Genomic DNA, 14,278 nt, shown 5'->3' with positions numbered 1-14,278 from the left:
ATTATACACACAGTAATTAAGTAAAAAATGCTACAGTCTCTATTATTGCTCATATGTCCAGCTTCCTTGATGCCTTTGTTTTGTTAATGTGAAACATCCCTGAGAAACAGAAATCAGTCATTGAACCCAGGAAGGTATTCCTTCTCCAATCTTGGACATCATTATTTTATTCCAATCTGAATAAGTGAAGCATTTATCAACACCAGACAGAGAAAGCAAAGCAAGAACCTGGTTAAGTTTGCAGAACTTCCCAGAGCCTACAAGTCATTGAAATAATTCTTATGGGCCCCTTCCAATTCAATATCCTGTGATTCTGTGATTCTCTGAAAGTTCATACCATTTACAGAAATCAAAGCTTTACAAGTTTCTACATCAAACTGAGAAAAGAAGCAATATTTACGTGATTTGTTTTACTCTAGATAGTCATAAAACACAAGTATGAATTGCTTTCCCTTCCTTTTCCTTTTCCCATGTTCCCTTGATGACATGGACACTTAATTTTCTGACTTTGGTTCATGCATTGCACTTGAGAGGTTATCATCTATTGCAGATGGTGGAAAATTCCCACTAAATCTTAAATACTATTATTCTGTGTCCTAGATCAAAGTAGGGAAAAAGGTTGTAGAGGGGTTTTCTGCTTTCAAAAGGAGATGAGTTGTCACGGGAGTACTGGGAGAAAATAGCTAGTCTTACATAATACATACACAAAAATGTTTTTGGCAAGTGCTCGGTGGTAGCAGGTATAAAGCAGAGGAAGCTATGATCAGAAAGATTTCTGTGTCATCACGTCTGTCTTTTCTTTCCCTCGTAATGTCAGCCAGGATAGATCTGGCCATACATCTATGAGCTTGCTGCAGTGCCTTTCAAATAAACTTGTGTTAACCAGGAAAATTAAATCCTAGACAGCAGCATTAAATGACAGAATAATCTCAGACTAGTGTATTGAAGCACCAAACTTATGATTTCTAGTGTATGTGTTTGTTTTTGCTAGGGCTTCTGGCCTCCTCTGTTCCCTGGGTTGTAAATATCTGTTCACTTTCTAGTGAAACTGCACATGTGCACTGTCTGGTTACACTTTATACTGGAATGACCAGACGAAAGATTTCCAAGACTAGTATTAAATGAAATAGGATATTACTGGGTAGCTTTTATTTTGTAGACATGGAACCTCCGGAGATTTTACATCTGGGAAGGATCATATCACAGCATCTGGTGTTTGGCTGTGAATTTGGTGCTGAAAAATGACCAGGTAAAATGTGAAAAAAAAAATTGCAGGGATAATAGTTGGAGTTACAAAGATGTGAACTCTATAAATCACTGTATTAGTAGAAGTCATTGATCATTAGCAAGTCCTCATCTACCCATCACTACACCTTGCAGAGAGTTTCTGTCATCTATCTAAGCATTTCTTCATTTGCATCATTGGAACCAAAGGAATCAAGCTGTGAGAAAGGTGCTCAAACTTTACGGTTAATTTGTCTTAAATGGGTTAAAAAGCACTTGTGTATCCCTTCATCAGGATAACTCTGGCTAAAGGCTGGAGGCAAGCAGCTGGAGACAGCACTGTCCACCATTATGGCTGAGTCCCCCTACAGTCCTGCCATCAGGACAGCCTGGGTGTCCTACAGAGAGCTGTTGTTAGTTATATGAAACTATCAGTACAACCAGTATCAGTACATAGCTAAAATTTGTTTCTTAATTAACTGTAACTTTTCTATAAATATGTTGTGTTCTTTCAGAAAGTCAGGACTGACTGCAGCAAAATGTACTTTAAGTCAGCTGCTGAACCCTATCTACTACTCCAGTGGCTCTGGAAAGTGAATTTAAGTTTTCCTAGATCTGGATTTCTCACCTCTGTCTGGTACCCTTTTATGGCAGCAGAACATGGAAAGTTCTGCCTTGTAATTTATTAATGTCTGAAATTGGAGTCATAACTACAATACAGCTCCACCGCCATGCTGAGGAAATTATCTGAGAGGAAGGGAGAGAGATCTGCATATTTCTTCTCCTAGAAAGACTGGGCCATCACTAATGGTCTAATGTACAATTGGTTCAAATTTTGAGCCCATAATATGCATAAAAATGTGCTCTGTGATCACTCCAACCCAGTGCCAGCACCCAAGTGCTCTGGTATCTTTCCTTTTCCTGTCTTTAGCATTAAATCCATATAACTCATATGTCTTTTAGACATTACTGTCTTTCAGGCATTACTGTCTTTGTGAATATGGCAGAAAGCAAACAAATAACTCCAAGGGCAGGAAGGTTAATAAAGACTGGTTTTCTGTAGATTTGTGTCTCCCTACTAATTGTCTTTAATTAAATAGCAGAGGACAGCAGTGTGAGCATGCCTTTTATTAGATGTCAGAGAATAAAGAGAGAGGTATTATAAATATCCCAGTTGGGGGAAGGTGGTAATGTCTACTTGGCTTTCCAGATTCATTGGACATGAGAGAGGAGGAGGACATTCTGGTAGGATGAGCCAACGCAAATCGTTCATAATACCTTCCACACGATTTGTTGAACATACATAATTTACATGCTCCTATTGAAGGTTAAGTAAGATGGCCTATCCACACAGGTAAGGAAGGTTGATTTTGTCAGTAAGTAGTAAGATAGATGATGCATCATGATTATCAACACCCTTTGAGTCCTTACCTGCTATTCCCCTGGTCTCTCTTGCTTCCAAAAAGAATCCATTTCCCTCAGTCACGACAACCCTCAAATTGTAATTTATTTAAAGTCAAATTAATTTTATACAAGACTTAATATATAACTCACAAATAAATGTACAGTGTTTACAGATGTGAAAAAAAGCTCTTCTGGAGGAGAGTTGAGTCACCTATTCCTGTTGGGTTTTTGAGAGCCCAAGGTTGGATAATTAGCACCACACCACTTCCCACATGCTCCAATTTGAATCTGACCAACTCAGTATCTTTAGCATTTATCACCCCCTAGACTCGCTCCTTATTACTTCCTCATGTTCTCAGCCACTGCATCTACAAGTGATCATCATTTGCTTTCATACCTGATGGTTGTATGCACCACCAGTGCCTGACTCACTCTTAACAAATGCTTGTAGGGGTTTTTTTGGGGGTCTTAGAGAAGTTGCTACTAATTTTCCACTGGTGGCAATTTCACAGCCCTGACAACCTGTCCCAATCAAAAATATCTTAATTCTGCTGTTTACTAGGTCTTGAAAGATGACCTTTGGAGCAAAAATTTCCCATTCTGAGACTGGGATCTCACCACAAAACCACTTCTGGAATCCTTCTTGACTCCTTCTGAGTGCCAATTTGTTACTGGGCTAGGCTCACAGTTTGTTGGCTAGGCTCTTCCTAGCTGGCTCTGTTCCCTCTGGCAATTTACCAAGCAGTCACACCTGCACGAAGAGGGGGCAGAAATATATGGTGCAGGCATGAATTGCTTGAGTCAAATGAAGTACCACATCATAAATGTGTAATCATAGCTTTACTTCAGCTTCTCTCTCTCTCTTGATGAGGTAACTTGCTCAAGATAGAGCACGTACATAATTTAAAAATGTGACACCTTTTCTGCTCCAGCTTTGCAATTCCAAAACCTCTGCAAACCTCTACCATTTTTCTTCATTCTCCATTCTTTCTGAATTGTTCTCTACAGAGAACTCTCACATTAGACTCTCCTGGTAGAAAGCCAGCTATTCCTCCCACAGAATCCATGCATTATTAATGGCTTTTGATGGATCTTCCATTGCTTTGCAGCAGTTTATCAACAAGATGCTCAGTACTTCATGGAATGACATGTAGCATTGCTCCTCAAATCAAGAGGCATTCATAACTTGACATGAACATGTATCCTTTTTTTCACTGAAATACTGTTTGAAGTAGATCCCAAAAAAGAGGCAGGAAAACATGACTCTTTTCATCGGCTTTGAAAGCATAATTAGATTTTTCCACTTTTCTGTAGGATTGCCAAATTTCATAATGACTGATTCTTCCAGGTGCCAGCTTCTACTCTATACCCATGAACAGGGAAGTGAGATCACTAATACCCAATAAAATCAATAAGGCTGTCCTTATTCAAGGATATCAATAAGCTTTTGGTCACTTTTATTGACAGCATAGTTTTGCACACCTGAAGCAAGATTTACAGAGAGGGAATAACTTTTTTGTTTGTTTTTAATTGGCTTAACCTTTTTCCACATTGTTTTCCTTAGTCTGCTTCAGAAGAGCATTGTGTAGATCTTCTAGCCTCCTAGGTAGAACCAGGAATGCAAGCCTGGACAGAAGCTGCTACGCAGTGCTCTCTTCATTAGAACTATGGATGAGACACAATACAGAGCAGTCCCAGTTGCTAGGTGTTGTTTCACATGGCAGCATGGAGTTAACAAAAACATCTGCTGTGTGTTTTACTCCTCAGCATAAAATGTTTTCTGAGATTAATTGCTTTGGTCGTGTATCTGAACATCCTACCTCATTACACCATTGATTAGATAATATCAAAGCCTATTTCCCCTGTAGAGGAGTCAGTTCTGCCATTCTGAATTGTCATTTACATCCTCTCATATCATGCTGCTGCAGTACATGTCTGCAACAGCCCAAACTATGCACTTTTGTAAGTCTTTTCCAATGACCTGAGTATCAGAACTGGTGAGGCAGCCACGTGGGGGTGCAGCTGAAGGCCTCCCAAGGTACTGAACTCATCAGTTCCATGAGCAGCTCAGTGACTGAGAATTGAAGCTCTATTGTTCTCCATGTAAACATCAGAAGTAAAGAAAATAAACCTTCCAGTTCATTTAGCACTGTTAAAGCTGGTGATTCTTACTCCCGAACATAACAGTGAGCTAGTTTTTAAAATGTTAAAGAAGAATTTGATAGCACGATTCCATTTGATTGAGTGGCCTTAAAGACTCTTTACCCCTACAGGGACTACATCTGTACATTATGTCTTGGTTTTTAGATAAAGGTAGCAAAAATCTCCTTTAGAATTTCATCAGTGGACTGGAGAAAATGTCCTTCAAGTCACTATAGTGAGTGAAATTTCTATCCTGTAATAAAAAAAAATCAAACACCTGTAGCACTTCTGTGTGCCATTCAAAGCTCTAAGAGTTCAGTGGGCTGCTTCATACAGATACACTCTGATGTGCAATTTGGGTTCACTAGTCATTAGAAACTTTTGAATATATGTTTAGAAGGGTTAAACAAGACATTTACAAAGTGCATTCCTATGAGTCTTAACTGTAGCCTGTTGTCTGCATTTAAAGCTTTTCATTCATTTCCTTCCAGAAAAAAAAAATTAAGTCGGTAAAAGCCTAGGCAAACATTAGGCATTTCATGTCATTCTCCACCAGAGCTTAGATTTCTCTTCCAGTAGGCCAGTAGTAGTTAAAAATTACTGTATTGTAAACAGCCCTTTTGAGTGTATGACAAACATTTAGAAGACAGTGAATGTTTTGGTTTATTCAAAATAGTTAGCTGTGGCCCATTCATGAATTTCCCTTGAAATATAGAAATAAATATTGAAATAAACTTTAGCAAACATTATTTCCTTTTCTATAGTCCTTTCTAAGTCACATGCATTTTCCCATACTTAATTAAAGCTTTGCATTTCACCCTAATCCTGTAAACCAGAATACTTTAATTCAGTTCCAATAATCCATCATTTTTTTTATTGGACTTATTTTTGATAAAAATGCTAACTTCATTTTCAGCTCCAAAATAGACCATTTATTATTGTAGTGCATGTAGGACAGAACTCAAAGTTGTTTTTCTCATTAAAAGAAAATGTTTAGTATTTTGTGAAAATATTTTTTAATATCTTGTCCTTGGGCTGCACAAAGATACATAATTAAATTGTTTCTCATATGCTAAATCATGTGAGCATAGTGAATTCTCTTAAATATAATTATCATTAATGTCATATCCTCTGAAAACACTAGTGGGAAAATTTCAATCCAGGTGAATCAAAACCTCCTTGTAAAATTCATATTCTTTATGTTTACTTTTAGTGTGGGAAATTATTTTATGAAAATGGGGGTATTTCTCCACTTCTATTTTGAAGAATTGTAGGGTAAATCAACTACAAAGTCTTTCTTTTAAACTGTATCTTCCTGTCTCTAAACCTTCTTCACAAAGAGCAATTACTGAACCTACAGATCTGCTTCCCCTGCACAGATAATCAATGAAGACTACAGACTGACCTACAGAGAAGGAAAGGTAACTCAAGGTTACCTACAGCTCTGCATGCCAGGTCTTCCTTGTAATGGATGTGCTTCTTACATGTCGTTCTGTCTTTCAGTGTTGCAGAGCACAGCATCATGCCTAGCTTCTGTGCATTTGCTTTCTACTTCCGACATTTTTTTACACTGTTCTGTCTTTCTTTTCCCACCTGTCCTCTGCTCAGCTCTGGTGAGACCCCGCATGCAGTGCTGCAACCAATTCTGCGGTCCCCAGCGTAGGAAGGACAACGACCTGTTGGAGCAGAGGCCACCAAGATGACAAGAGGGATGGAGCACCTCACGCATGAGGAAAGGTTGAGAGCATTGAGATTGTTCAGCCTGGAGAAGAAAAGGCTTTAGAGTGACTTAATTGTGGCTTTCCAGTACCTGTAGGAACACTACAGGAAAGATGGAGATGGACTTTTTACAGGGGTGTGTAGGACAAGGGGGAATGGATTCAAACTAAAAAATATTAGGTTTAGATAAGAGATTAAGAATATTTTTTTTTCCCTTTAAGGGTGGTGAGGTACTGGAACAGGTTGCCCAAAGAAGTTGTGGCTTCCTCATCCCTGGAAATGTTTAAAGCCAGGTTGGGTAGGGATCTAAGCAACCTGGTCTGGTGAAAGTGTCTCTGCCTATGGCCAGGGGGTTGTAATTAGATGATCTTGAATCTCTTCCAACACCAGCCATTCTATGATTCTGTGATAAAAATCATAAGCAATACTTACAACAACAAATAAATTACTGATTATGATGCTTATATCACTGAAAAAATGGAGTATCTAAGAGCTAGTGACAGATTCTCACTTGTCATCTTTTGGAGCTTGATACAGTATTTGGCAAGTGGAATTCAACAATCCATGCTGTGTAAATGTGAGAGGACAGGAGCTTGGCATACCCTTCTGGACCTCAGTCTTGTTGATGTAGGTCAATAAATTGTCTGTCAGATGTAATGGCTGTTGTAATGAAACCTAGCAAACACAGGAGGGCTCTATGTGAACACATATCAAGAACTGTTTAGGTTGGTGCCAGACAGGAGTGGTATGTTCTGGTGTTACATAACTTAAGGTTTTAAGTTAATTTGCAATGTAGTTTAAGTAGTAAAAGATTTTGCTATGAAATTGCCATCTTGTTTTGGGTATATATGGGTTTATATCTAAGCATTGTCTCTGTGCTGGAGCATAAAAATAAATCCTATAAACTCTAGCTGAAGGGGACTATTATGAAACAAATAAAATAAAATTCCTGACTTTGACATTTCTGCTAAATATATCTGTTCTTTATGAAATAGATTTAGGTTTAGTTGTCACAGTTATATTTCAGTATATCACAAACTGGCTTCTGCCAGGAAAAATGGTCTCTTTCCTTGATTTTACATTATAAATCTTAATTTTTCCATACTGCTACCATGGAAACAAACGGGGAGTAAAGACAGTAAACGGAACAAAAAGCCACTATTGCATAATGGGGTTTGATCATTCCTCCACAGAGACAAACAGGCTTTCACAACAGGGCTCTGCTGCAGCATAGCCATGTCACTGCAAGTCCCTTGGGGCAGGGATTGGGCCTGCCCTTGCCATTGTGCAGCTCATGGTAAACTGCTTGTGGCGAGGCCTCTGGCTCTTTCTGAGGAGTGGGGCTGTGCAGCCATTCAGCATCAGCCGTATCACATGAGCCAAGCAAACGTGTTTCACTTCAGGCAGCGCCCTGAGGGAGGGTGGGTATCTCCTCGCTGCCCAGCATCCCTTGCCCACCACCCCTCTCACAGAACAATTCTGGAAAAACAAACAGATGGTAAATAAAATCTGACAACAATGTGGCAGCCCCTGCACAAGAAGGACCTCTCCAATTCTCATGAGAACAGTCTGGGTGATGATTACCAATGACAGTAATAACAAGGAAAGGGAAGCCACAGATTCCTTGTTTGTCTGTGGATGCTCACCTGTGAAGGAATGTTGCTTTCCTGGGGCCAGGGTGCTGCTCTGAACTTTACACAGGAGATGTCATGTTCTTTTTCCTTCCTCTCATCCATAACTGTCTACATAAGGTAAGGAGCTTTTTTCCAACATTTATTGCCATCAAAATAAAAAAACTGTATGTGAAGCATAAAGGCACTAAGTTGAATTTTTCCTTCTCAAATTTGAACATCTCGCTGGACATCCTATGGTAGGAGTTCCTGAACCCTGAGTTGTAGCTCAGCTACGTTACAGGTGCACCATCTCATCTGTTGTTCAACAGAGACTTCCAGTAATGTAGATGTTAAAAATCAGATTATCTAGATCCAAGTTGCTATAATGAAGGTGGCCTATTGACAGAAACCTCAAGATCAAACTGTCTGGAAGAATCCACAAAAAGGACAAGTTCATTACCAAATCAGAATTCAAAGGTAAAGTTACTCCAGAAGGATGAAGAATTGTACAAGACTCTTGGATTAATCCTTTAGGACTTAATTAGCTCAGTTCAGCTGTACACTAAAATTAAACGGGAGTGCCTCCAGTAAGCAATACCAGTTGTCAAGCCCATCACATTCCCATTATAATGCTAGTTGACTTTAATGTTTAAATCTGTCATTTTAAGACCACCTCCAGCACTCTGGTGGTTAAGGCTAGGTTTTGTTATAACTGGGAGTTTTGCTTTTTTGTTTTCCAGGACTTTTCTTTTGCCAGCAAGTATGAACCTACACAGACACAGCAAATGATGTATTAATTTATAAACCCTTTGGGAAGGAAAGTACATTACAAAGGATTTCTGGAATGCAGTTTTTAACCAAAATAACAGAGTTTTCCTTCTGAAAAAAATTACTTTTATTTAGTAGATATTGTTAATTGCCACTAATAATCTTAGGTATTTTATTTTTCTTCTCCCTTCCGTGATAAAGATATTAAATAAATATATTTCTAAAGGGACATGTAACAGTTCTTCTAGGGATCAGTAGTACAAAGTACAGTTAATCAGCATGAAGAGATTAATTTCTTGTGTTATAGACATGCTGTTCTTGACAAGCAGGTTATCATTTCTTTACAGCAAGCATGTTATAAAAATAATTCAAGGCACACTTGCACATGTACAAACAGAGCAGCCAGGCAATGAGGGATCTTCAATCACTGACCCAAGCTTTGAAATTTGAATTTCTGAAAAGATTGTTGCTCACTGAATGTGTGGATTTGTCTGATTACAAAAACAGGTCACAACCTGCAAACTTCTGACCTAAATTTGGATGAAAATATCCTCCTATTTCAGCAAAGTTTGGATCAAAGTTCTGGGTTAAGTCTTAATTCAGATTGCCATATGTTCTTTCATTAGGATTACCAGGAAAAATGTTGGCTCAATACCAGGTTTTCCCTCTCAGATGTTTGTTGCAAGGTCTGCTGAAGTATTCCAGATTGACTGCTGTACCTACATAATGGAAAAGACCATATATTTTCTTCATGTGACTACCCAGGAAGACAGGAAGAAAATGAGTGTTACTGTAGTACAGCTGTGGGTTTGCTAAGCAAATCTGGCCCACAGACGCATTTTTATAGCAGATCCCCCAATCGCTGCCTCCATTTAGATAAACCATAAATATCTTGGCATTTTAATCTCTCCACAGCATATTAATCTCAGTTTGGGAGGGGGAAAAAAAGAGACAAACTGTGAAAATAGTGTATGAATTATTGCCTTCTTCCATTCCATCATTTGATGCTTGCTCTGTTCCTCCAGAGAGGAAGATGAAGGGAAGTAGTAGGACATTTGTGGTGTGACACAGACAGAAAATCTCTTTAACAAAATGTTTTTAAAGGATAGTCACCCTATATCATGAATTTTCTGCCACTACTAGATTCTGCTCACTTCAGCTATCCTGTGGGGATGGGAATCAGAGAAGAATCTTTTATCAGGTAGTGGGAAAAATAATGCAGGTTTATCAGAGGAAAGTCTAGGCAGGCAATGGAAGTCATTACAAATGACAGAAATATTTTTGAGAAGGAGCAAAATAAAAGAAAGACTATACCAGTAAAGGCTTGATCAGACGATATACAGGCGCCACAGGTACTGTCCAACATATTAAAGACTTTTCTGCCTCTAGCAGATCAAGCAGCCACATTTATACTGGTTCTACAATCTTCCATTAGTTTACTCTTCTTCTCTGCCTTCACAGACAGAAATCATACATCTATCTGAAAATTTTTCATCTGCCATTATTATACATTCCTATTTCTTTCATGTAACAGGAGTAAAACAGTTACTCAGTTACTCTCCCATTTTCCGTTTTTGGTGGGAGCAATTGACATTACAGTTTGTTAAATCAGTTGCACTTGAGACCCAGTCAGTGAGCTTTTTTTTTATTTTCAGCTTCCTTTATATGCTTTATAATAAAGCAAGCAGGAAAAAATCTCACAGCTTTTGCACTATAATTTCTCTTTGAGGCCTTTATCATTTTAATGATTCTTTAATGTTACACTGTAACTCAAAGACTGATTAATTTTTTCTTACAGAATAAAATAAAGGATTACTTGCTTTGAAGTCTGCCATGATTGACAAATCTGAGGCTGAGGATTGTCAGAAGCTAAGAGGGGTCACACCTGATTGGACAACGGAACCATCTCTTACAGTCTTCTGCTCTTCAAGAGTAGCCAAAATACCTAGAAAATTATGTAGCAAGGCAATCATATATGATGCTTCCACTTGTTCTCCTATCTTTCAAACACTTTCATTTTGTAGACTTTCTAAGCAGAATTTACTTTTGGTATTTCATAAACCATGGTTGGTTTTTCTTTCAGGAGTTTGTCCTGTGTTCATTCACACCCATTTAAAATTTCCTCTTCTACAGTATCTTCTGAAGAGGTGTTCTACAACTCATCTACCTGGCGTAATAACAATCACCTTCTTTGATTTATTTTGAACCTGGAATTTTAGTAGCTTTGTTTGATTCTCCTGAAAGAGACATTGAACAGCATCTTCCTTTCTTCTCTGTGTGTGACAGCTGGGATTTTATGGACCTACTAGTTTCCTGTTAAAAAGTCCTGAGAATCGGTGTGACATGCTTATACTTGGCAATGCTTGAATGTATTATCATGGCAGTACCTGGTGGAATCAGTATACATGCTCAAAGCCAAATTCTAGCTGAAGTAATTGATAGATATGTTTCTCAGGAAAGATTCTGATACAGAGATACTTAGCATAGATAAGAAAAGGGTTCATTCTTAGCAGCCTTTCAATCTTCAAAGTCAACCTTCATGCCAGTTTATCCCTTGTAGCTGTAAACAGATTGAATCACATATTCTGGTCTCTCCAGATGTGAAATTACTTTTATGCCAAAATGGGGTCTATACATTCCTTAAATCTTCTTATACAAGCCTGAAGCACACACATATTTTAAGGACTTGGTTTAAGTGATGTGCTCGCATTTTGCTCACCTATTGCACAACTCTGAAATTTGACCACTGTAGGTAGGTTTAAGCCTTATTAAGGCTTCATACCAAGATTGCAGCTCATTTAGGTTTCTTACATGAATTCTTACATGAATATCCCTCCTGTACACATTAGAAGCAGACATCAAGATCGTGTTTGTTCCTCAGATGTGCCTGGCTGTATGCATGCATACAACTGATGTGCCCTTCTCTGAGGAACTAGGTGCAAGTGTGTTTGATGCTCAATGAACTGTTTCCCTTACAAGCATCTGCCCAGTGCTAATTTGTTAAATTTCAAAGACTTTTAGAAGTCTTTTTGAGGACATAACAGCTTTACCATCTTTCTGAAGAACAGTACAATAAGATAAGAAAAATTAAAAGGAAACAGTTTTTTAAACCTGTCTTCTATATGAGGAAAGTCACTTAAGGGCAAGCCTACTTCTCTGCTGTCTCACAACAGTTTTCTCTTCTTAGCTCATGTCACTTCTAGTCTGTCACCACAGTAAGCCCAGATCTCTGCCTGTGTACTGGTGCTCTGTCCTGTACAGCTGCAGCTTGGCTGGACTCTTCATTCAGCACTACTTTGAATGGCAGCTGACTGCCCTTACAATGCTGTGTTTGACAGCAAACGCTGACCAGTGAAGAAGAAAATGCAAGCAACAATAAAGATACTTTTCACAGAGCTATGCCACTAAGATCTGGAATTCTTCCAGAGGCCACAGGCAAAGAAACTTGCTTTCTATCTATTAAAAAATGCTTTCAGCAACCTTCTTTGAAAAGGAAGTCTGCCTCGTAAGCAAAAAGGGAAATGAGATATAGGATCAGAATATGACAGACTGCCATATATATTCTTCTCTGGCCTTCAACACGCATCTGGAAGGATAAAGTCAGAATTATTTGTTGTAAATAACAACTGGGAATTCAGCTGGTGGAAATGAGATCAGCCTTCATTTTTAAACTAAGTAAACTTGATAGAAGGTTAAATTTGAATGTTAAAAAGATAAAACTTGAAGGCTTATTAAGCTGATTAAAAGAACACTGTTATCATTATGCTAGAAAAAGCCCATTCTCCTTGATTTACCAGGGTTTGTTCTTTGGGGCTTATGTGAACAAGTATAACAGGGTTCTGCCTCTCTTGTTTGCCTTAAAAAACTTGTAGTTTCAATATACAAACTGTACTTGTGCCTAGCCAAACAAAACCATTCAGCTGTATCCCCAGCCCAGTTCATACACTGGTCTGTATTTAGGAGGGCAGGTTTCTAATGTTTTATTTTTGTGTAGATTCTGAGTCACCCCTCCAAGCTCTTTGTTGGAGCATCTCTCTGTTTTCCATTAATCTCAGAGTTGCTTACAAACTTATATCAGACTATTAAGACTGATCAAAGACTTCAACCAAGGGAACAGTCCCTAGATGACTTTAGACCAAAGTTGTAAAGATCAAGCTGTTTCAGCTTGCAGGATTATTTGTGACCTGTGTGAAGTTCATAACTTGTCGTAAGGTTATTCATCCTAAGAAACATTTTCCATCAAAAGAATAAAAGAAATAAAAAAAGGACATGGGCTCCTGGACACTGCTACTAAACAGGGGACAAGAATTTAATGAGCCTTGGGACAAACTGTCCTCTCATTTCTGAATGTTTTCTTGTAATCCATACTAATGAGGCACATTGGTGGGACAGTAGTAAGACACTGTCTCTTATTATAGTCTACTCACTTTTTCCCAGCATCCAGATTTTTAGCTTTCTGTGAATTTATGTGGTTTCAATCCCATGATACCTAGGAGAAGTTGTTAGTTGATTTATTCTCACTATAGACTTCTCACTTACTAAATTTTACTGATAGTGAAGGGGGATGTTTATAAGGTTTGCCAGATTTCTCCTGGGAAGTCCACAGTAGGGAAAGAACTTGGTGTCTTAACAAGTTTCTTACTCTGGAGTTCCTTTCAAACACTTTGTTCAATTAAAAATGGGGGAAGGAAGGAGAAAATGTGTGTACAAGTTACTAATTTGAAAATTAATTGCCTTCCTCAAGAAGCAGGTTCTCAGATCTGCAGAGCTTCTGCTGATAACTACACAGAAGCACAGCAGTTCTCCAGTGCTGTTAAGCTGGAATTGTGCATCCTAATTAGACTGCAAATTACCAGAATAGTATCATATGAGCTAGGCTGGGATGGATGCCTGCTGGACTCAAGATACAAAAGGTTAAAAAGGGAAAGGTGGAGCTGGTTGTAGAGATGAGTCTTCTGAGGTCTTTTTAAGGGACAATTGTGTGGTAATGCTGTTGAAAACATGCAGGTATAGGTCCAAAATACAGAATTGCAAGCTACAGGTAAAAGATAATAATATTAAGAAAAAATTATGTTAAGTTGACTTGTACTAAGTTGCAGATACTAAATACAAGATGCATTGGAGCTTAGTCTAGAATTGGCATTAACAGTCAAGAAGGCTGGAAAAGGGAAAGAACTAAATAAATGTTACTTTTATTGCCGAATAAGATCAAAAATAAAGGATGGCCCCTGTTTATCTTAGGGTTTTGAAAACATTTAACCTTGGATAAAGCACAATTCTTATCTGTACTTTTGTTCTCCCTCTGTATTCTGGCATCCTCACCCCTTCCAAAAGACACACACACACATTGTCAAAACAGGGCTGTGAGGAGCCTTTCTGCAGAGGCTCATTACTCCAAGCCTCTGCTA

The 14,278-nt window shown here is 38.4% G+C and overlaps 2 long non-coding RNA genes across 2 annotated transcripts; both read left to right on the top strand.

Annotated features, from left to right (window-relative positions):
* Positions 1–147: 147 nt before the first annotated feature.
* On the top strand, positions 148–7,928 carry LOC137475303 (uncharacterized). The gene is made up of 3 exons (XR_010999806.1): positions 148–1,817; positions 6,150–6,191; positions 6,379–7,928. It is a non-coding gene; the product is annotated as an uncharacterized lncRNA (long non-coding RNA).
* Positions 7,929–7,954: 26 nt separating this feature from the next.
* LOC137475309 (uncharacterized) lies at positions 7,955–10,174 on the top strand. The gene is made up of 2 exons (XR_010999811.1): positions 7,955–8,689; positions 8,843–10,174. It is a non-coding gene; the product is annotated as an uncharacterized lncRNA (long non-coding RNA).
* The last annotated feature ends 4,104 nt before the right edge of the window (positions 10,175–14,278 follow it).

Source organism: Anomalospiza imberbis, chromosome 1 (genome assembly GCF_031753505.1).
Source record: "Anomalospiza imberbis isolate Cuckoo-Finch-1a 21T00152 chromosome 1, ASM3175350v1, whole genome shotgun sequence".
In the NCBI taxonomy this organism is placed as follows: Eukaryota; Metazoa; Chordata; class Aves; order Passeriformes; family Viduidae; genus Anomalospiza; species Anomalospiza imberbis.
The sequence above is the reverse complement of the archived record's forward strand: the minus strand, read 5'-3'. Positions and strand labels throughout refer to the sequence as shown.